The sequence below is a fragment of the Megalobrama amblycephala genome, linkage group LG23 (genome assembly GCF_018812025.1).
Source record: "Megalobrama amblycephala isolate DHTTF-2021 linkage group LG23, ASM1881202v1, whole genome shotgun sequence".
Lineage (NCBI taxonomy): Eukaryota > Metazoa > Chordata > Actinopteri > Cypriniformes > Xenocyprididae > Megalobrama > Megalobrama amblycephala.
In genome coordinates, this window is record NC_063066.1 from 1,511,004 (window position 1) to 1,535,858 (window position 24,855).

Here is a 24,855-nt window from a genome sequence, read left to right on the forward strand (position 1 = left end):
TATATTTATAATTCAAATAATTACAAACATTTTGCTGAGGCTCACTTTAGGTATTTATAACACTATTTTATGCCAATTGGAACAACATTTGAATGATAAAGTTTCATGTGTCTAAAAACACATGAAATACCTTTTGTTAGTTGTTGGTTTTCTTTCACTGAAGTTTGGTCCTTTCTCTTTTGACCAGTCACTCTTCACAGACACAGAGCTGGACACATGTGAGTCTGATCTTTTACTAATGACACAAAGAGCAGAAAGATAAAACACTTTACTACAGGAAATACTTCAGGTTTCATGTTTAATTAAGACCAGTTTAACACAAATAAATTCCTGATCCGAGACCTGGATAACTGGTCAGATTAAAACAAATTAAATCTCTTGAGTAAATAAACACTGTTGACAGCAGTAACCAGATGATTATCATACAGACTAACATACATAAAATACTAAAACTAAAAATCTCATCTAGTATCTGTAATACTGAATAATTTAACTGTTGAAGATTCATATGCTTTTTTATTGACCGCACAGTAAGCAGGAAGTAACAGAACAGCAGTGATACACTAGATCGCATAGTATAACAGTGACACCTATTGGTAAATTACTATATTACAACACTCCCACTTAATTTACAATAACATTGTCATGTTATAGTAAAGAACATATTACTTTTGACAAAAAATAAAACAAAGAAAAAAAATTCAATAGTGTCAAGATACAATAAACTATACTAACACAAACGTCTCAGGTTACGCATGTAACCATGGTTTCCTGAGAACAGGGAACGAGACTCTGCGCTGAAATCGCACTATAGGGAACGCCACTCGTAACCCGTGTTCGAAATGCCAAGAATCACACAACTCCAATCCTATTGGCCGGCGACAGCCTATGACGTCAAACGGCGTGAACCGTGACGTATAAAGGGAGTGCCCGAGGAAGCAGTCGGACACCTTTTCGTCTTTGAGGGACTGTTCCGCAGGCACCCCGATGCATGACAGGGAAGCGCAGAGTCTCATTCCCTGTTCTCAGGGAACCATGGTTACATGCGTAACCTGAGACGTTCCCTTTCGAAAGGGAACTCAACTCTGCGCTGAAATCGCGCTATGGGGAACGATATACCCACACCGCCGTGCTGAAGGAGAATGCATGCCCAAGAAGTCTGAACAAACGTCCGGTAGTTCCAGGGAAAAACCGGGAGGAACCGGGAGGAACTCTCCAAGGCTGTCAGTGACAGCATTCCCTACAGCCAACAGCCCAAGCTGAGCCTAAAAGAGGCCTTCCGTAAAAGGCCTGCCAAGGCTGCTAGAGGCATCTGAGACCAACGACCCGTGGGAAGTGGTCACTTAAAGGGAATGTGGCCAGGGAACCAGAGGAATCCCGGCCCGTCACTAGGGGGATAAATTCACCCCTGACGCCACCAAGGAGGCCGTACTAATTTAGCGAAAGCCAAACATAGTCTGGGCCTACCTTGTCTGACATACAGAATCTTCAATGCGCGAACTCCAAGAGGAGAGCAGGTAAGAGTGACTGCAAAAGGGCAGTAGCAACTCAAACCCACACGCAGAGATGGGCATCCTGGAGAGCGGAACTCAGCTGAGCGCTATAAACCCTCGTATTGAGGGGAGTAAGACCACTCATCCTAGGATCTACTCAGCTTCTGATAAGCGCTGAGGAGGCTGTGCGCTAGAGAACCCTGGTACAGCGGAGCACAAACCAGCCTAGGGCCAGTCTGAATGGGAGACTTCACAGAAGTCTACAACCAATGACCAGGGAGCTAAGCACAGGGAGCTAAGGACAATCACACAGTCAACCCAGAGGGAAGTACAAAGCTCAACCTAACAGACAGACAGTACTGCAGGCACATAACCATGGAGGCCGAACAAAAGGGGCCTACAACATAGCTGCAAGTTCTACAGAGAACTAATCATCACAATACGAACCCAATCAAACCGGGTGGTATTCAGGATGGCCGATAGGGCCAAAGAACTGAAACAAAGCATGCTGAGCACATGACCAACCAGGTGATTAGGTAGCTGTGAGTGCCCACAAAACAGCCCGTCCAACACAATCCAACGAGCAGTGTACTCGGTAAAAGCACCTTTCTACTCTTTAAGCAAGAGGAGTACAACGTACGCCATCACGTGCTAAAGAAGGCCCCATGGGCCTTTAACCTCAGCAGACACGTGGCATCAGCTCGTGGCAGTGTTATCAAGCTCCAGGCAGAACAAACCGACTACAGAGGAGGTTAATGAGTCAGCCAGAGCCCTGGCCAGCCAGCGACATAAAATTCCTTTTACTGTCTTCAAAAACAATGTAAAAGAAGCGCAAAAGGTACATGCCAGCATGTTCCCAAAGGAGGCCCCGAGGGCCTACCTTTTACACACGGCGTCAGCTAGCGGCCATTAAGAGATGGGCATCCCGGAGAGCAGAATTCAGCTAAGCACTATAAACCCTCGTATTGAGGGGAGTATAATCCGCGCATCCTAGGATCTACTCAGTGGCTGATAAAGCACTGAGGAGGCTGTGCGCTAGAGAACCCTGGTACAGGGGAGCACAAACCAGCCTGGGGCCAGTCTGAACAGGAGACTTCACAGAAGTCTACAACCAATGGCCAGCTTAGGGAGCTAAGCACAATTACGCAGTCAACCCAGGGGGAAGTACGAAGCTCAACCTAACAGACAGACCGTACTGTAGGCCCATAACCATGGAGGCCGAACAAAAGGGGCCTACAACATAGCTACGAGTTCTATAGAGAACTAACATCACAACATGAACCCAACACACCAGGTGGTATTCAGGTGGCCCATAAGGCCAAAGAACTGAAAACAAAGCATGCTGTGCACATGACCAACCAAGTAATTAGGTAGCTGTGAGTGCCCACAAGACAGCCCATCCAACACAATCCGATGAGCAGTGTACTCGGTAAAAGCACCCTTTTACTCTTTAACCCTCAGGGGTCTGAGGATTTTTGGGGCCCTGGAGAAGTTTTGACATGCCCTGACATTTGTGCTTTTTTCAGTTGTTCATAAACATATTAATGGAAAAAGTGTCATTACACTGTATTCAGCACAAACTAGGCTACAATAATATGTGAGGAACATGTATGTACATGTTTGTGTTTTTGAAGGAATAACGTTTATGCGTGGTTATTGAAAAAACAAAAAACTTAAGTCACTGAAATAAGGCCAAAAAATATATATTAAATCTTTGTTCACAAGACTTCTGGGTATTTGAGGTTGTAGACTAGAGTTTTTGCTTCAAAATGAGGTAAAAATTATGCTGCCTGCTTGTTCATATAAAACAATAGAGAGATTTAAATTTTCGAAAACATCTTTGGTCAAGAAACACAGTATGCGTGGAGGCGTGAATCCTCATGTATAATGGGTGATTCTCACCTGAGAAGACAAAAGAATTGCATAAAGAGCTCTAATGAGCTGCATAAATAATGAGCTCTTTCAGTCAGGTAGGCTGTGAAAAAACCTGTGAGACATTGATCATGTCTCAAGCTCATGGTGTATATCAAACATACAGAAAAAACAGCAACACTGTGAAATATTATTACAATTTAAAATAATGGTATTCTATTATATTCTTTAAATTCTAAAATGCCAAGCTCGCTAGTCCATTCTATTCTATTCTGGTGCGCTGATGGCGCTGGCTCCGTGGGCGTGGCCGCATTAGCGGATAATGAGCTGAATCACGGATTTCTGACATGGCTCTCTTTTCATACAGATTACATAAACACAGAATGTTTGTTTTCTATTTGACTTACACAATTTAAAACCTGACATTTCAACGTTTTTTTAGACACAAGTCTAATTTTTTTGTGATTAGTATTCACTAAGTTACAGTTCATTTTCTGAGAACTATCAGATTGGACTTCGTTCAGAGGGAGACGAGAGATCACGCATCATATTTGTTTTCTTTATTTTACAAAAAGCACAACATTTTGTTTTTACTCTGAGTGTACACAAATAAAAGAAAATATTCCACAGATTAAAATGGTGTATAACTCTTAATTGTATGTGCAACATTGACAGAGTATTTTGAGTCTCTTTCACACTGGTTAGAAAAAAAATGCGGTGATCACGCCGGCGTGACCGCCGACCCCAGAGTGTTAAGCAAGAGGAGTACAACGTACGCCAACACGCGCTAAAGAGGGAAAAAGCCTGCATGCTTACAAAGGAGGCCCTCAAGCCTACCCGTCGCACGTGGCGTCAGCTAGCGGCCACTAAAGTTCTAGGAGCAAAACAGAACCAAGTCATAGACAGGGTAGCTATTTAGCTCGACTAGAGCTAAAGGAAACCAAGCTCAAGGCAGCAAATGCATAAAACCAGACCAAAATTGGTTTTAGTACAAAAGCTCACCTCAAGAGGCAAGCCACTTCAGAAATGTACTCAGTAAAAGCACCTTTTACTCTCTAAGCGAGAGGAGTACAAAGCCAAACTCCAGCGTCACACAAAGGAGGCCTGCGAAGGCCTACAACCCGTATACACGCAGCGTCAGCTAGTGGCATCAAGACCCATCCATGGTGATGAGTCGTATAGAAACCCACACAAAGCTGTGCCAATATGCAGACAGAAAGGAGGCCCTGACGGGGGCCTACAACCTCTATGAACACATGGCATCAACCAGTGGTAGCTTCATGACTTGGGCCAGCCCGCAGGCAAGGTACTTGAAAACCCTGGGGTATAAGAAGTACACACTACGCCACAGAACTCAACGAAAGGCCCAACATAGGGCCTACTCGAACAGAGGTGGGCGCGGTCGAAGGCGGCGAGAGTCAAAGACATAACTCAACCATGAGAATGAGTCCAGAAATGACCAACCCGACTGGGTCAACACAGAAGCTACAAAGGAGGCCTGGCAAGGCCTACTACTTTTCGCGCCATGTGGCGCCAGCCCGTGGTCATAACAGGGCCCAAGCTCAAGGGGGCAGGTCTAGATCCTACACGATAAGTGGGGAACTAACTTACCAAACCTGAGCTCAAACCTGCACATTCCAACAGGCAATGTACCTCGGTACATAAAAATGCTATCACGGTCTGAGGAAGGCCGAACAGGCCTATTACCTCAGACAACGTGAGCAAAAGCCTGAGGCAGTGCAACAAATACGTGGGCAAACTCGTGATCATAACCAACAGCGCCTAACACAAGCTGTGATAAGAAAGAGGCCACAATAAAGGGCCAACAATCTAACAGCAAATGCAAGACAGCTGCTGTGGTCACGATCGACTGAGAGTTAACAGAGATAGCTATTTAACCAGAATAAGACTCTCTACACTCAACCAGAGTGTGCAATCCAACAGGTGATGCACTCAGTGAAACACATACCCTAACCGAGGAGTACAACAAAACACCATGTTCATAGATAGAGGCTAATCATAGCCTGCTATCACAGAAACAGGTGTTAACTTGTGGCAGCACATGAGTAAGCTCACATATGTATGTAGGGCTAAAGCTTAGAACCCAAAGCAAACATGAATGCTTTGTAATACATGCCATCCAGACAGGATAAATGTTTCACAGAACAGAACTGGAATCTGTAATGAACCCTAGAGAACGAAAGCTAGAATATTTAGCATCGTAATCTGAAACTTGAATATAATTCAAGGGGCTCATATGAAGACATTATAGGCATGACAAAAAGTTCTAAAAAGTGGGGCCTAGCAGCACTGCATAACTCATCTTCTCGAAGATAAGGGCCTACCACCTGGGAAAAACAGCACCAGGAAGGCTAATAACAGCCTATAACCTTAGCTGTTAACCTCAGCCATAGCACCTACATTTTCACATCGAAAGGGAAATGGGCATGCGGCCCACAACTCCCTCAGGAGGAGGCCAGAACTAGGAACTATACAACCTCACAGGGATAGTAATAATAAGGGTGATGTAACAAACAAACACCTAAACCTAGCTTTAGCCTAGCCGCTAGCTAAGGCCTACTGGGCCAAGCAAGGCTTGGGCTTCATTTTGAAACCTTCAAATATGAGGAGAAAATGAAGCACTGCAAGCAAACAGTGTCAGGCGGCCAATAAGCCGTCCTGTACACAAATAACTGAAGCGACGAGTGCTAACTCAAACCAAACTAAAGTATTAGCTGAGAAGCTACTCTAACATAGGAGGCTACAAAATAGCGGCCATAATGCTGCCTGCATATTTTGAAAATTAGCCAACCTAATGCTACAGTTATTTTGCCCAAAAGAACCCCTTCTAACTATACTGACTACATGCTCAGGAAAGCTATACAGGAAAAACAAGGTCTACACTTTTTATAAACATAAAAATATAGACCCAGCTTACCTTCCTGCAGCTCGCAGAACGAAGATTTTCCCTCCTTATTAATGCATGAAGAAGGATGAAATCAAAAGTTCTTTTAAGCCTAAAAGCACTTTCACTATCAAGCCAGAAGGCGGCCTTTAGTAAAAATATTATCAAAAGGCCAGCCGACAGCCTAACTGTAAAAGAAGCAGCTGAGCATATATATATATGGGAGGTGAAATAAGAAGAAGAGGAGAGGGTAGATATAAATCGCTCTTTAAACAGCTGGGGGATCGATTATAAACGCAACAGTGTTTACAATTGATCACCCATCTCACTCTCGCTTCTTCCTCCTCCCGTCTGTCTGGCTCAGATCCAAATCTGAATGCCCTCCCGATCTCAAACGCGGAGATCAGGAGAGAATGGAAAGTCTATGGGAGCCGCAACATTCATGGACAGAAAGGAACCGTCGAGCCGTCGCTCGTGGCCCCTTTCTTAACGCGCTCACACGGCAGCTGCAGCCCGCCGAAAAGCGCGTCCCAAAAACACAGCAGCTCACATACCCAGCAGCCAGAGGAGCGCTCACTATCGGACGCGGTGACATCAAATGCGGACGTCACCATCATCCAAATCACAACCTCGTCAGCCCTGGGGAAGCCGAGAGAAATATAATTCTTCTCAGACTTCCCAACGAGCTTATCTGCGAGCCCTATACTTGCAGCCGCCGTATTGCCTCAGCACACACGGGGTTACAAAAACCAGGCACAGATGCAGACACCTCCTCCCTCAGGAAGAGTGTCAAATGAGAACGGAGTGTCGCAACAGGATAGACACTCACAGTGAATAGACAAACACACATAGATGCCGCCCTCAAGCATCGTCTATGCGTTCGCTCCTCTCCAGACAGAAAAATGCCAGAAACGTGTAAATCAAGTGTCAAACCCCTGGGACAAGGATGAACACATCCTCCTGGACGTTTGCAGATATAAAGGAGTAATTTCCTACCGGAGTTTGTGAAACAATGGCACGAACAAAACAGTCCCGAAAAGACGAGAAGATGTCCGACTGCTTCCTCGAGCATTCCCTTTATACGTCAAGGTTCACACCGTTCGACGTCATAGGCTGTCGCCGGCCAATAGGATTGGAGTTGTGTGATTCTTGGCATTTCGAACACGAGTCACGAGTGGCATTCCCCATAGCGCGATTTCAGCGCAGAGTTGAGTTCCCTTTCGAAAGGGAACTAGTAATATCTTTTTCTTCTTTGTCCCTTTTTGCCATGTTAACACTAAACACAGTCTAGCCTCTTTAGTGTTAGACTAAACAGTTCTATCTCACTTCTAAGATACTCAAACCTCTGTTTTACCAATGGCTTGGTCAAGATATCTGCCTTCATGTTATGTGTAGGACAGTATTGCACTTGCATTTGATTGTAATGATAGCGAATGTATGTGTGCTTAGTTCTTGAATGATCAGCTGGAATCTTTGCAATTGCAATAGCTCCTTGGTTGTCCTCCAGGATCACCACTGGCGTAGCATCCATTCCAAGATCACTCAGTAGTTGTCTAAGCCAGACACATTCTTGAGATGCTTGGTTAAGTGCAACATACTCAGCTTCCGCTGTCGAAAGAGCAACAGTTGATTGTTTCTTGCTGAGCCAGCTCACGGCTCCTCCACTCAGTAGAAACACATTACCGGTTGTTGAGCGACGATCGTCCTGATCTCCAGCCCGATCAAGGTTCCAGATTCTGACTGCTCATACTTGAGAGCGAGTTTTGTCGTACCCTTCAAGTACCGTAGTATCCTCTTCACAGCCGTCAGATGCGCAGTACTTGGATTTGCATTGAACTTTGATACAACACTCACTGCTTGTGCTATGTCAGGACGTGTTGCCATAGCAGCATACAGTAAGCTACCTACCATAGATTTTTTTTCAGCATCTGATTCACATCAGCTGGGGTTGCAACGGGGTTAGCATCATGCATGTCATACTTTTGAAGAATTGCTTCAATGTAATGCTTCTGATGAAGAAACATACATTTCTTCTCCTTGTCTTGGATGACAGAGATACCCAAGATATAGGAAAGTTCTCCCACGTCCTTCATCTTGTAGCGCTTCTTAAGAGCAAGTTTCAGCTCTTCCATATTTTCCATCGACTCTGTGATTAGTATCAGATCATCAACGTACACAGCTAATATCTCCAGCTCCTGTCGAGGTCTTACAAACACACATGGGTCGGATGTACTCTGATTGAAGCCAATGTTCTTCATGAAATCTGTAAAAGTTTTGCTCCAGCAGCGAGGAGATTGCTTCAGCCCGTATATTGACTTCTTCAGTTTGCATACCAAAGTTTCCTCTCCTGATTTGATGTATCCCTCTGGTTGTTCCATGTAGATTTCCTCACCCAGATGTCCATTCAGGAACGCAGTTACTACATCCATCTGATGTACATGTAGATTATTCTGAACAGCGAAAGACAGTAATGTACGAATTGAGTTAAATCTTACCACGGGTGAAAAAGTCTCATCGTAGTCAGCACCAGGGGTGGATCTACCGGGGTGGCAACTGCCACCCTAAGAAAAAGTTTTGCCACCCCATCTGCCACCCCAAAATGATCACAGAAAATGTAGCCTAAGCAGTGTTTCAAGTACTGCTTTTCAGTGGCGCTTCAATGTGATGAGCTAAAAAAGTCAGCGTAACGCAAAGCAATGGCAAGAAAACATGTCTTTCAATAAACTGCATGATGGTTGCACGCGCACGCAGCGCGCCCAGTGTAATCAGCTTCATTAACAAATGATTCTTATGAACCGGTTCTTTGAGAGTCAAAAACACAGCGCAGCCAAGTTCACTTACGATTTTTCCCATATTTGTACGTGAATCGGAAAATTACTGCCTCCCAGCTAGCTCAGAAGTCCTGTGAGAAACGTAATCCCATCCAAATATGTCTGAGATTCATTATCGTATTTTTTTGGCGTGCTGATCCACCGTCCGCTCCATTTTCATCATGGATAAAGGTTTTGTGGCATCCGACGAAACAATAACATGAAATCAATAAGAAGATCCCGATCACAGAAAATAACAGCAGAGTTAGGTAAGAATCTAAATGTATTTTAGCTTTTCTCGATTGCTGACACAATAAGTGATTCAGTTGGCCCAGTTTCCCAAACCATTCGTTCAGTTCTCAAAACAAAGACACGTTTCTCAAAGCGTTTAACAATGACTACATTTGGTTGCAAAACTGATGACACACACCAGTCAAAATCTAAAAGAGAGCTGAATGAATAATTTACAGGGGTTTTAAACTTACAAATACAGTATAATAATTACTGTACACAGTTGTCACGGTGCACACAAGAACAAGATGTTAGGATCCAGTTGCAGCATTTATTGGTAAATCCAAAAACGTAAATCCAAAGACAGGCAAGGGTCAAACTCCACGTAATAAGTCCACAAAACAAAAAGCCAGGAATACAACGTGCATGTAACAAACACAACGAACCAACAAACAAGAAAGAAACAACTGAGACTAAATAGACAGAAACTAATGAGCAAACACAAAACAGCTGGGTGCAATGAAATGAGGATAATGAGTCCAGGAGGTGAATATGGGTAATGTAGTCTGAGGTGAAAAATAGTCCTTGTTGGAGTGCCCTCTGGTGGCTAAACAGGGCACTCCAACTCATGATCATGACAACAGTAGCTACCAGTACTTTAGATGAGCGAAATTTCACTATTCTATGTACAGTAAACTGTAGCACATTGTACAACCTCATTGTTGTGATTGTCAGCTTTCTTTGTATCCATTTGTTATGTGTTTCCTACTGTATTTTTGTAGAACTGAAAAATGACTGCCTAGGGATATAATCTTGTGTCAGAAGACCAATACACTGCTATAGTACTGTATATACTGTAATGAAATTTAGCCAAATGTGCAGAGGATGCTGAATTTACTTTTACTGTAATTGACAGTATACTGTATTGTGGTGCATACCAAGTTCATACATATTTTTCTCATGCTTTTCATCTACTGCAAGATCAATTTATAAAAGTAAAATGAAAAAAAGAAAAAAAAATCCTTCCAAAAGTTCAGTGCTGTGTTTTACTGTATCTGCATCTGCAAATATATTTTTGTATAGTGTAGTAGACATTGAGCTACAAAATAATTCCTGAATCCCAGTAAGAGGTATATTTGTTACAGTGTTACATGATCTCACTAGTGTTCGCTGGGCAGTGCAGTAGTGTGTATTTGTTAAGTTTTGTGTGTCATCTGAGGCCAAAGTTTGATTTTGTCAGACAAGAATACGTTTTTGACTAGAACATTTTATTTTGACCTAGAAGTTTGAGGTTTGTACAAGTTGGTGTATTTTGAGATTGCGTTTATAGTTGTGAGAAAATGTTGAAATGTTTCATGAATTGTGCGTTAGCAATCAAGAAAAACCATAACTATACTGAAAATTTTGAAAGACAAATTTATGTTGGTTAAAGTCTTGTTTAAAAAATGCAAACTTTGGTAATTTAGGCCAGAATATAGATGATCTGGGTGATTGCTAAAGTGTTGCTAGGTGGTTGCTAGGAGATTCTGGGTGGCTGCTAGGCTCTTGCTGTGCAGTTGCTGATGTGTTGCTAGAGTATGTGGTTGATAGGGTGTTCTGGGTGAACACACACAGACATTCCCACTTCTGTTAATAACAGAAACTAAAAAATTGTTTTGTTGCTCTTTAACTTGCACTAAAACGTGATTTATACCGTTGAAGCCTGTGTAATATTAATAAAATTGCTCATCTCCTTTAGTGATACAAGCTCAGACTCATTTAGAATCTGTTGATGTTTTTCATATAGTGTTTTTACTTGGTGCCATGAAGGATATTGAAATTTTTTTTTTTTTTTTTTTTTTTTTTTAATTTTAAACAGTATATAGATGACTACTTTGTAGTAATGCAATGTTTGTGGACACAATTGTGTATGTCAGGCCATAAATCTCCAAAAACTATGCATGGGCACTTGCTTAGGTGTTGCCACCCCTCATAGACCTCATGCCACCCCTTTGCCACCCTATAAATAATTTTCTAGATCCGCCCCTGTCCAGTAGTGTTTAAAATGATTGTGTGAAAACAGACGCAGTCTTACCTCTGTTTCTCTGAGAGACTCATCTTAGAGAGAGAGTCCTTTCCTCGCTCCTCTGACATTACTGCAGATAAACTGACACTGAAAACAGCTCAGCTCTGGTGTCTCTGTGTCGCTGAAGACCATCAGATGCTCAGCATGACCTGGACATGACAATGAGTGACTGAGATTAATATCAGGATACTTCAGAGGGAGAAATGATGAGGAAAAATAACAACTAATAATGAATGTTAAGTTACAACTATGCTAAATATTAATATTATTATTTTTATGTCTTCAAAGTGACAATAAACTGTCATTCAATTTTTCATTGGTTTTGGTGAGAAACAGCCACAGTGGATGTTCTTTTTAACATTTTAAACACTAGATCACAAAGAGATCCTGATGCTTTCTAATGATCGATAACAAAAAATGAATGCAATGACCAATCAGATGTGTTTAGTCAGAATCTGCTCAACACTGATCAAAATGATGGAGCTTTTTTCCTGTGTGTGTGGAACACCCAAGTGTGATGCACAAGTCCTGTAAAGTGAAACCAAAGTGTCTCTATCGCCCCCAGGTGGTTGGTCCCAGTATAGGTCATAAACCCTGCCCTCTTCATGTAATCTAAAGACAAACTAAACAATTAAATTACACTTCAAATATTTTTTTTCCAAAGATGTTTTCTCTTATGTAGTTTTTGTCATGGTGATGTATCTTCAAGTGTTTGTTTTTTAAATAAGTTTGGTTTTAGTAAGGTATTTGATGCTATAAAAACGTGGGTGTGACGTCATGATTGACAGCTGTGATTGACAGCGTCTCTGAGCGAAGTAGTCACTGAGGCACCAACTGACTTTTTTCTGGATTTTCAGATTTTAACTTTAATTTCAACATTTCCATAACTGTTTATTTCACACTGCCATAATGAGTTGTTCTGCAGTAAACTGTACTAAACGATTCTGCGAGAGTGTGGGCGGGGCCTTGATAGTGCGCGGCTCTACTTCATGCTAACTACTGCGCAGACTCAGGTCCCAAATCAGCACAAGATGTCAGTACTCTATTGGGACATTGGCAGCTTCACTTTTCTACCATGGAAGAGAATGGAGATGCGTCGTCCATATTTTTTTATTCTATGGGATGACCATGTTCGTCTACCACCACTGAAGATCATTTCTGACCCAGGAAAAACCCTGTACATGAAAGTCAAACTGCAACATTGGGAAAAGCAAGTGCAAAATGTGGAAATAAGAGCGAAGGGGAAAACAGCACAAGCATTCAAAAAATGAAAATATGAGCAGCAATATCACTTTAAATGTGTTTAAAGTTTTGTTTTTGTGTTTATTTTTGATAGACGCTTTTTTTTTCAGTTTTGTGCGATATATTTCTAAATGCATTTTGAAATTTTTGATTCATACATTTTTTTTTTTATATATATATATACTCATATACTCACCCAAGAAAGCTGGATTTCTCTGATCTATGTGCACTTCAAGACATTTGAAAGCCAAAATACTGAATAATAATAGCTTTAAAACCATGTTAGGCAGGTGGCTCTGCCACCCCAGAATTATCACAGAATAAAATATAAATGTTAGCAGTGTTTCAAGTACTGCTTTTCAGCAGCGGCGCTTCAATGTGATAACCTAAAAAAGACATCGTATCTCAAAATAATGTCAAGAAAAACGCGTCTTTCAAAAAACTGTGCATGATGGTTGCATACAGTGTGCCCAGTGTAGTCAGCTTCATTAACAAATGACTCTTATGAACCGGTTCTTTCTGAGTTCAAAACACAATGCAGCCAAGTTCCCTTACAAACTGTTTTTCCAATTGTTCGTGAATCAGAAAATTACTGCTTCCCGGCTAACTCAGAAGTCCTCTGAGAAATGTAATCCTATCCGAATATGTCTGAGATTCATTTCGTAATATTTTGGGAGCTGATTCTCTGACCGCTCACTCCACTTTCATCACAGATAAAGGGTTTTTTTGCCATCCGAAGAAACAATAACATGAAATCAATAAGAAGATCCCGATCACAGAAAATAATAGCAGAGTTAGGTAAGAATCTAAATGTATTTTATTTTTCTCGATTGCTAACACAAGTGATTCAGTTGGCCCAGTTTCCCAAACCATCAGTTCTCAAAATGTTTAACAATGACAAATATATCAAAACTGATGACACTCCAATGGAAATCTAAGAGATAGCTGAAAGAATCATTTACAGGGTTTTAAAGTTAAGTTACACATACAGTATAATTACAGTACAAAGTACCACTTCTTTAGATAAGGGAATTTACTTTTTTACTGCACTGTAATTGACAGTATACTGTATTGTGGTGCATACCAAGTTCATATACATAGTTTTCTTATGCTTTTCATCTACTGCAAGATCAATTTACAATAGTAAAATTATTTTTTTCCCCCAAAAGTTCATTGCTTTATTTTACAGCATCTGTAAATGTATTTTTGTATAGTGTAGTAGACATTGAGCTGCAAAATGAATCCTGAATCCCAATAAGGCTTTTGTTACAGTGTTATATGATCTCACTAGTGTTCACTGGGCAGTGCAGTAGTCTGTGTATTTGTTATGTTTTGTGTGTCATCTGATGCCAAATTTTGATTTTGTCAGAAGAGAATAGGTTTTTGACTAGAACATTTTATTTTGACCTGGAAGTTTGAGGTTTGTGCAAGTTGAGATATTGTGTTTATAATTGTGAGAAAATGTTGAATTGTTTCATGAATTGTGCGTTAGCAATCAAGAAAAACAATAACTAGATTGAAAAGTTTGAAAGACAAATTTATGCTGGCAAATTGTCATAAAGCTAACTTAAAGTCTTGTTTAAAAAAGTAAATAGTTTGGTGAGTTAGGCCAGAATTCTGGGTGGTTGCTAAAGTGTTGTTAGGTGGTTGCTAGGAGATTCTGGGTGGTTGCTAGGCTCTTGCTGTGCAGTTGCTGGGGTGTTGCTAGTATGTGGTTGATGGGGTGTTCTGGTGAACACACAAACATTCCCATCTCTGTTAATAACACAAACTCAAAAATTGACTTATACCATTGAAGCAGCCTGTGTAATATGAATAAAACTCCTTTTGTGACACAAGCTCGACCTCGTTCAGAATCTGTTGATGTTTTTCATATAGTGTCTTGACTTGGTGCCATGATGGATATTGAAATCTTTATATTTATTTTTAATTTTAAACAGTATAGATGAATACTTTCTGGTAATGCAACATTTGTGAACACAGTTGTGTATGTCAGGCCATAAATCTCTAAATACTAGGCATGGTTGCTTGCTTTGGTGCTGCCACCCCTCAGACCTCATGCCACCCCTTTGACACCCTATAAATGATTTTCCAGATCCACCCCTGCATGTCAGTGGACAGTAGATTATTATACCTGTTCTCTCCTCCTCTCCATCACTCTTTCTTTTTCTCTCAGTCTTCTTATCTTGCTCTGTCTCTTCCCCTCCTAAAGCTGAGCTTTGACTGACAGACTCATTTTCATCTGTGAAGAAAGTAAACATGATATTCATATGTTTTATTAATCATTTTCTTAGACACGTTCATTTACTGAAGGCTACAAGCTAGGTAACAGTTTAATAAATTAATTCACAATATGTGCACATTCATTATTAATCTTATGCCTAATATGATGAAAACGGCTTCATTAATGTTTATTGTCCCTCACATTAGTTAATTACATGAATCAGGTAAATTATATAGGCAATTAAAATGGCAAAATTAGACAAAAGTTCATTAGTTTGCATCCCTGGTTATTTTTGTTGGGAGTTTAACATTTCTATCCTAAAACAGCTGTCAAATATGAAATGTTTAGTTTATCTCATCTTATCTCGCACTTTATGACCGTTAACCGAAGCGTCGCTGGAATTCCCGCTCAACAGCTTCTGTGATCATAAACTCCGCCTACTTTGATTTGATTGGTCATCTCAAATATTCTGACAGTGACATCAGACCGCTGTTATTAATTTCTATAAAATTAATGTCCATAAAACTGTTTGTTTTAGTAATTTCTGGCTGTTTCTTGATCGTTTGTTATTCTTTTACAACAGGTATAAGTTATAACTTATGTTAGGCTATAACTAAACATATCATGTTAATAATCATAATCATAATTACACACAACTCACACAAACTCATATGAAATCTGTTCATATTCCTCAAATAACTGTAATGGTGTCAGTATTAAAGCTTACTTCAGTAGTACAGACGGTCTTGTCCTGCAGGAACAGAATCCAGAAGTCTCTGAAACACTTTCAGTTTGAGACTCACCTGTGCTCCTGTTTGTCACGTGGTGCGAATCGATCTTTGATCAGATCAGTCTATTTTATCTGAAGACTGTTAATGTTTAACAGCGATCTGAAGTATGTATGGACACTTTACTATCCTATGAGGCATGGGAGAGGATTTTTTATTAAGGATATACACAAGTAAATACACATGTAAACAACTCACAACAGATGTTATATCACATGAGATATCACATCAGGGACAGTAATTCTATCTTTCTGAAAGAGTGTCTAATCTTCATTTTCCTGAGAGAAAGACTGGACAAAAGAAAACATTCTCTATTGCCGTTTCACAGGGTTGTGTCAAAGAGATAAATGAGTGTAAAGATTCAATTGAGTTTTTAAAAAGTGCAACAGGTGAGGAGAGATAAGTCTCTTTAGAGCCAGGAATTAAACTCTTTCTTGGCGATTACAGGATTAAAGTTTGATCTCTCGCATTGTTGTCTTTGCAAATAATTACACCCAAAAAACTTAAGACTTAACAGGATTATTGTACAGGGATGAGGCAGAACAAGACTTTATGGGAAGCAGTTCACATTTATCAAAATTCAAAGTTAGACCAGAAGATTTAGAGGAAACTTTGATACAATCAAAAGTGATAGAGATCTGCAAATCATCTTTTAGAAAGTGTTGTGTCATCAGCTAATTGACTTATGAGAATATTTTACCAGCTATATTAATCCCTTGTAAATAACTATTCAACAAAAAGAGGTGAGGAGTTGAGGCGAACCCCTCTGAACAAGCCAAACCTTGGAGAGGTTCCAGAAAGAAAAATTTAGATCGATAGATAGAGTATTTTGGGTGAACTATCCTTTAACTTAATCTTGTCCTGACCGCTCCTCTGCTCCTGTCAGGTCACTGATGGTCAGTGATGTCTCTGCTGGTGTTCTCCGTGCCTCTGCTCCCGGTTGTGGCCGTGATGACGGCTCTTTTCCGCTCAGCGCTGTCGGCCCTGTGCCGTCAGGTGTATTCTGGCATACTGAAGCTTTCGCACAGGAAGGTCTGTGTCAGCTCAACTTGTAACGGCCACCTAAATTATGTTGAATACTGTTCAAGACATTAATGTTGATGTGCCTTTAAGATAACTTCTTCTATGGCGTACGTTGTAGTGTGCACGCTGTTCTTATGTGAGCGCGCACGCACAGAGTTGATAGAGAATGCTTGTGTGACGAGAGAGATGACTGCTCTACTGCTGACTGATGTTACAGTTTAATAATGTTACTTTTCCACTTTGATTCGTAGCGTTTATCAGAGTGCTTTTCTTTTTCCTGTTTACCCTCGCTCTTTTGCATGTATGTGAAGAGTGTGCTATACTGTACGAACCATCTATAAAGACTCGTGGGACTACCAGTGCATTTGCCCCGGGTTTTTCTTCTCGCCTCCTGTTTTCTCATTTTCATCTGGGCAGACTTCAAACCCTCTGGTAGACGTTACAAACTCACGCCTCTGTCTTCTCCAACTGCAACCACGGACAAACTCAGAGTGTTCTGCTGACCTTTGACCTCTACTCCACCACACACGCCTCCTCCAACATTGGTCCTCAGAAAGGTCAGGCACTGGAGTCTGTTAATGCTTTATTTCATCAAGCTCTTGAACAGATAATATTCCTCTAATCTTCTACTCATCTCTTCTTCACCCTCTCACACTGGGAATGATGATCTGGATCTGGTTCTAATGGATCATGACCCTGAGCTTTACCTTCAAGACCTGCTGGCCTTACAGAGAGGAAATCTGCTCTCTACCTCCTGTGTTGTGTTGATCAACAGAGCTCTGACGCCTGGAGCTCCAGACCTTCTGGAGTACATGACAGCCAGACAGCAGAGCTTCAGCGTGGGCAGACAACTCCATGGACTGATGGAGATACGCTGCCATACAGGAATGAGTCCTCAAACCCACAACTGAGTTCACATTTCAGCACTTCTACTTCCATCGGCACAAAGGTGTAAATAGTACCTGAAAACCATACTTGATTAAAAGTACTGATTTCTTACATCGAAAATGACTCCACTACAAGTTACAAGTAACCAATTCCAATACGACTTGAGTAAAAGTCTTAAAGTATTTGATTTTAACAGTACTTAAGTATTTTACTCATGCTGAATGTAGGCTCAGAGATACACTAGTCCTGAGAGACATAACAGTGAAAATAAGAAACAATTGATTTGTAAGATGAGAAATAAAATAAAAATAAAACTGGACACCTCAATGTTACAATAAATCAAGGTCGACACAACAACCTTTTAAATGTCTACAAACTCTCAAGTCTCAGCTGAGCTCAAGTGCACAGAAAGGTCACAAGTAAACCAAGATCCTTCAAAACGGTCTTGTCAATATAGCGGATAAATAAGTAAAGCGGATGTTAAGTAAAATTGTATAGTCAAAGTCTACTGTATGTGCTCGTTTGACCCTCATCACCAGTGCAGTCATTTCCTCATCTAATAAATCAAACACCTGCGATCAGAAACTACCTGCTAATGCACTCACATTCACGTAAAGTATCATTGTTGACAAGTTTTGGTGAATAAAGGCAAAATGCACAAGATATAGTACCTTCAATACCCTTAGATGGCGATATCGCTGCTGCAGAAAAAGTGAGCTGTCATGAAAAATGTAATCTGTAATTGCATTACTCATCACAAATGTAGTGGAGTAAAAAGTACATTTACTTGCTCAAATGTAGTCAAGTAGAGAGTAAAAGTTGCTAATATCTTTGATACTCAATACAACTACAAAGTAGAAAAAAAGATACTTAAGTACAGTAACTAATTACATTTACTTAAATACTTTACACCTCTGCATCGTCCCAAAGTCAGTGGGTTTCTGGTTAAATCCTGAAATAACGTGTTTAACACAAGTTCAAGATATTTTCACGGTTTAATCTGTCAAACAGGAAAACTCCTCTCATTCTGTAACGAAGCGGGAAACAGGTTCGAATCCAAATGCAGCTTTTATTAGATACGAGTGTAGTCGTACAGGCCAGGTCAAAACAGGGACAGACAGGAACAACAAGGGACAGACAGAATCGTGGTCACAGTACAGGCAGAAGTCGAGGCAGGCAGATATCACTCACAGTCCAGGTAACAATAAACAGTCCAAAAGGTAGGCGGCAGAGAATCATAGACGAGAGGCAGACAGGATCAGAGGCAGGCAGGCAGGCAGGCAGGCAGGCAGGCAATACAGGATAATAACGCTCAGGGTTGTACACAAGGTGAAACAAGACTTCGCAATGATGTGTGGTGAATGAGACTCTTTTATAGTCCGGTTAATGTACTGCAGCTGGGTGTGGTGATTAGTTATTAGTGTGGAGTGTGTGCAGGTGACTGGCAGGGAGAATTATGGGAATTAGAGTCCGGGAAGTGACAGGAATCGTGACACATCCACTCACCATAATTATTATATGCTTGTTTATTTAATTTTGTCTTCTGATATGATCTTACATCTTCCTAGTCGAGTCTCAGGACTAAAGTGATGTTAATTCTGTTCAACTAATGTTTATTGCCCTAATGTTGTACTTTAGTTTGAAAGTGTTCAACATATAAATGAAATGAATAAAAATCTACTCTCTACCCTTTTGTCAAGTCAAGTCAAGTCACCTTTATTTATATAGCGCTTTTTACAATGCAAATTGTGTCAAAGCAGCTTTACATTGATAACTGGTACATAATTTGGCTGCACAGCAGCTCTTAAATAATAGTGTCAATGCAGGCAGATCAGAAGCACTGTTGAATAAATGTCAAGAATACTATTGAATATCAAATAGTATTCAATACCAACTAAGCAAGCCAAAGGCGACAGCGGCAAGGAACCCAAACTCCAACAGGTGACATCAGGTGGCAAATAGGTGTTAAAATGGAGAAAAAAAAAAACCTTGGGTGAAACCAGGCTTAGTCGGGGGGCCAGTTCTCCTCTGGCAAACAGTGCTTTGTTACAATCAGGTTGCTATCATAAGTCTGATATGATCGCAACAATCAAAGTATTTATTTCAGTTCCATCCAGTTGAGGATCATATTCATCACGCCGGTATGGACGGTCTGTTGAGGAACTGTGCTACTGGCTGTTGTGTCGATGAGGCCTTCAGAATGGATGATCCAGTTGACTCGATCTCTGCTGATACTTCAGATCTCTGCTGATACTTTCTTTTGTCAAGAAATTATATCTACAATTAATAATTTAAGTGAAAATGTTAGAGTTATATACTTATAGAGATAAATGGGAATATTTAAAATATAAGGTATGTTAGATCTCCATATCATATGATAAATGATTAGATGGAGGAAAAAAAGATTTGGAAATCATTGAAGAAACAGTTTTTGAGAAGAATCGCTCCACCTGGAGAAGTGGGCAGACGTTTTCTTTATAACAGTTTTCTATGGGAGGAAAACACTTAAAGGGCACCTATTATGCAAAATTCACTTTTACATGGTGTTTGACCATAAATGTGTGTTGGCAGTGTGTGAGCAAAACCACCCTAGAATGAGAAAAATCCACCCAGTGTTTTTTTTTACAATCTCACTAATTCATAAGCACTGTCTCAGAACGCCCTGTTCTAAGATTGCTCTCATTGTGACGTAGAATTGCGCTAAGCCCCACCCACGTGGTTTGATTGACAATCTGGTTTTGGCATAGACCCCGCCCTCGGTGATCTGTCAACCATCCTCTATTGTTTCAACGACAGCCGGTAATGTTTCCTAAGAAACATAAGTGTTCTGTTGTGGGATGTAATAATGAACATAGTAGTTTTCACTTACTTCCGACATCAGAGCCACTGAAAACGCAGTGGATGGATTTTATTTACGAAGGAAACGCGCCACTCAAAATTCCAAAATACGTTTATGTTTGCGCGAATCATTTTTTGACAGACTGTTTTGAGAACGAGGGTCAATTCAAAGCAGGTCTTGCTTCAAAGTTAATCCTCAAGTGTGGATCGTTGCCTACTGTTCGCGATCCAACGTCACCTCCAGAAGAAGTAAGTGTATTTAATGTTTTTTGAGCAAATAGTCATTTCAGTCGATGTCAGCCAATTCAATAACAAATGCGTCTAAAGTTGTTGTCGTCGTCGTAGAATGTCTGTGTATATAATTTAAACCTTGTTTGTATAGTGTGTATCCACACGTATATATATATATATTTTTTTTTAAAGATATTGTATTAAAAACTGTGTATGTTTTCTGTATGTTTTCATCCATTCCGGGATGGTCTACCATACATGATGGAGTGACTTGAAGTTGTTTCATCCGTCTTGTAACCTTTGATACAACAAATAGCGTCAGACAGTTTTATGTCACATATTATTTTTTGCAACAATTACAAATGTAAATAAATTAATACCCGTTCTATCTCCCTGCAGCATATATTTTCTGGTTCTGTAGCCATCTTCTCACATTTGCCACATAAGCACCTGTACGACAAGTAATGTCAACATGACGCAACCGTTCCCTCGCATAAATATAATTTCGTTTGTACTTAGCAAACGTTATCACAGTATTTGTGTTTGTAGTTTCAAAAAATTGCGCGAACGTTATCACAGTGTGTGTGTGTGTGTGTGTGTGTTGCACATCCATAATTGCAAAGGGGACGCGATTAAAACTCTATAAGTACATAAATGTATCAAATAACCATTCAGAGACGTCCTGCTCCATTCTCAATTGTGTTTCTTCTGCCGGAGTCTCTTCATCATCTGGGTCTGATTCCGGTTCAAACATGTACGGCTGAATGCCATACAAAACAGCGGGTCTCTCACTCTCAGCCATTCTGCTTCTACCGACTGTTATGCAAGTTACGCCCTCATCCACAGGCAGGGCGGGGATATGCAGCTCATTTATATTTAAGGTGGTACACACCAAAACAGCTCTTTTTAAAACAGGCCCCAAAAATGACATTTTCAAATGGTTATAATAAATTAACTGTGGGGTATTTTGTGCTGAAACTTCACAAATACATTCTGGGGACACCCAAGACCAATATTACATCTTGTAAAAAGGGGCATAATAGGTGCCCTTTAACGTGTAATTAAATGTGTTGGTCATATTCTGGGCTCATCTGTACATAGATATTATGCTTTATTAGTATGGTGTTTACTGAGTTTGGTCTGTTAATATCATTGTCTTAATACATTAAGCCACGTTCATGTTAAACGTTTTAGAAAGTCCCATTTTTTCTAAATATTTTATTCTCAATTTAATTAGTTTATTCTCAACATTGTATTTCAACTTCGAGTTTAATCTCGCATTATAATGACTAATCTCGAGATGGGTTTATTTTATTTATTTATTTTTTATTACTTGGCCCTAATCCTCTTCCGTGGGTTAGATAGTATTTCAGATAGATTGTACGATTGAAAAAAGAAATGATAGTTAATTTTTCCATATGTGGCTGATTAAATATTTTTCAGAATTGAAATAAGTGGAAAAAAGCTTCTTTTCTGACAACTCAAATCTCAAAATGGGTCAAATTGACCCACGACAGCACATGAGGGTTCAGCAGGACAATCTCTGCATCTGCTTATGGAGCTTCAATAAAGTGAACTTTTCAAAAATAGTTGCTCTTAACTGTATATTTATATTATATTATATTAATATATTCTCATATTTGTAGGCCTGATACTGAAGATTTCTGCTGACAGACTCATCTGAGCTTGTAACACAAAACCATCATCTGACTGAATATTAAAGTAACATTAATCATTCAATATCACATGTTTCTGATACTCATGCTAACACACATGCTGCTTCATTTAACTGTAAATCTGAGTCTCTTCCACCTGTATGAAACACATTTACACATTAATCACACATTTATTTCTCCTCATAGACCCAGTAGAGACTCTTCTGTGGATCATCTGATGGTCACTGATCCTCTCATGATCATTTCACAGATTTAAACTGGATAATAATATAATGGATCCCTGTGGTATTTTTGAACTCTATCTACTCTATAAGGAGAAACAGAAGAGAAAACAATCAGTGTTCAGTGGAACAAAGTACAAATTACTTAATATATTTCAATTACTGTTTTTTGAGTAAAAGAAGTTACATTAAATTCCTGTAATCAGATTAATTACAGACTTCACATTATCTTGCAGACATATTTATCAAACAATATTTGTGTTATTAATACGTGTTTATTTCTCCTTATAGACACAGTAGCGAGACTCTTCTGTTGATCACCTGATGGTCACTGGCAATTGATCTTTATTTACTCTGTAAGGAGGAACCTTACAGTGTAAAGTAGTGTTGTAAGAACCCACTTATATCTCATCAAATATTATAAGGGATTTCACAGCACGCTTCAAGGGCATAGGCTGGAATCTGATTGCGTCTGCATGAAAACATTTGTTGAGCAAAAAAAAAAAAAAAAAAAAGACAAGGAAAAAAAAACAAAAAACAACAACTATGAAACTCAATATAAATAAAAAAACACAGCATACTTCATAATTTGCTTAAAGTGCATGTATTGACCCAGTTTCTCATCTTTCAGACCCCTTCACACAAACATCATGATAGTTCCGCGTCACACTTTTCTTCCGCATCATATTATAAAACTTTGTTCCCATATCAAATATACAGAGTAAATATGACATGACATTCATACAAAATACATGAAAAATAAAAATAAAAATAATGAAAAACAAAACAAAACATCATTCATGTATTCAATCATATGCAAGAATCAGCCTAGCTTGTCTGGATTTGGCTACACCAACATGTCTGCGCACTTCTTCCTGTATTTCCTGTTGCTTTTGCAAAGTGTTATATGCCAACGTATCAGGTATGGGTGTTTTATTAATCATACGTTCCAAAGGGCCATTTAGATTTCGTCCCAATGCTAGCAGTGCAGGCGTTACCCCAGTGGTTTCATGTACAGCTGTGTTTATAGCTAAACGAAACTCAGGTAACCATCGATCCCAATCCTGATGATGCTCACCGACATATGAAGCTATCATTGTTTTCAAAACTTTGTTTACCCTTTCAGTTAAATTAGTTTGAGGGTGGTAAGCTGTGGCTAATTTCTGTACCACTCCCCAGGATTCACACAGCTTGCTCATAACTTGGCTAGTGAACTGGGGTCCACAGTTAGGAAGGACGTATGGGATCATGTTCGTACTTTCACGATCTGAAACCAAAAAGGCTGGAACACCCCAACGGGTAAAGATTTCATTTTTCAAGATCTGAACAACTTTTGCCGTCTTAGCATCCCTCAAAGGGAAAAGTTCAACCCACTTTGAATGGTAATCTACAACAACCATTAACATGGTATTACGTAACTTACTCACAGGGAACGGCCCCATAAAATCAACACCAAGCATTTCTCCAGGGGCCAGAACCTCTGCTGTTTGCATCCTCCCTGCTGGTTTTTGGTTATCACCTTTATACTTCTGACAGGTAATGCAAGTACAAACATGATCCCATACGTCCTTCCTAACTGACGGCCACCATGCCACTTCTAAAATCTTCAAAAGGGTTTTCATTCTACCTAGGTGGCCGCCAAATGGACTGTCATGGAAGTAGGTAAGAAACTGTGGTTTCAACTCTACGGGAACCACCAGTTGATAATTAAACCCACCATGTTTAGATGGCACTACCCGGTACAAAACTCCTTGTTGTTCTTTATGGCCAATGCACCCTGGAGTGGGATCTACATCTGGCTGCCTTAAATCTTCACACATAGCATCAGCTCTTTGAGCCTTTTCAATGTCATGCATAGTTACAGGTAAATCTGCCCAGGACGTTTTTGCCATAGCAACAAACACATCACCTTCTGGTGGCTCTGGTGACCTGGACAAAGCGTCGGGTACGACATTACAGCAACCTTTTCGATAATGTACCCGAAATGAGAATGCTTGCAACCTCAAGATCCACCTCTTCAGTCGTGAAGTAGCTTTTGGACAATTGAAAGCCCAAGTTAAAGCACATCAATACATCAAAGGTATTACCCTTACCATTTCTCTACTGCCCAGACCACCGCTAAGCATTCTTTTTCTGCTGTTGAATACTTTATCTCTGCTCCTGTTAAAGCCCTGGAGATGAAAGCAATAACCTTTTCCTCACCATCCAAATTTTGCATCAGGACAGCCCCCAAACCAACATTGCTGGCATCAGTACATACTTGAAACGAATGGTCAGAGCTTTGGAAAAGCCAATACTGGTGGTTGCAACAATGCTTGCTTTAATTTTTAAAAAGCTACCTGACATGC

The 24,855-nt window shown here is 40.1% G+C and overlaps 1 protein-coding gene and 1 long non-coding RNA gene across 2 annotated transcripts in view; both read right to left on the reverse strand.

Annotated features, from left to right (window-relative positions):
• LOC125259490 (ribonuclease inhibitor-like) overlaps positions 1 to 24,855 on the reverse strand; it is a 148,662-nt gene that overhangs the window by 110,192 nt on the left and 13,615 nt on the right. The gene's annotated exons all lie outside the window — the stretch shown is intronic.
• On the reverse strand, positions 130 to 15,665 carry LOC125259097. The gene is made up of 4 exons (XR_007182722.1): positions 15,570 to 15,665; positions 14,753 to 14,860; positions 11,386 to 11,525; positions 130 to 235 (listed from the first exon to the last, which is right to left on the reverse strand). It is a non-coding gene; the product is annotated as an uncharacterized LOC125259097 (long non-coding RNA).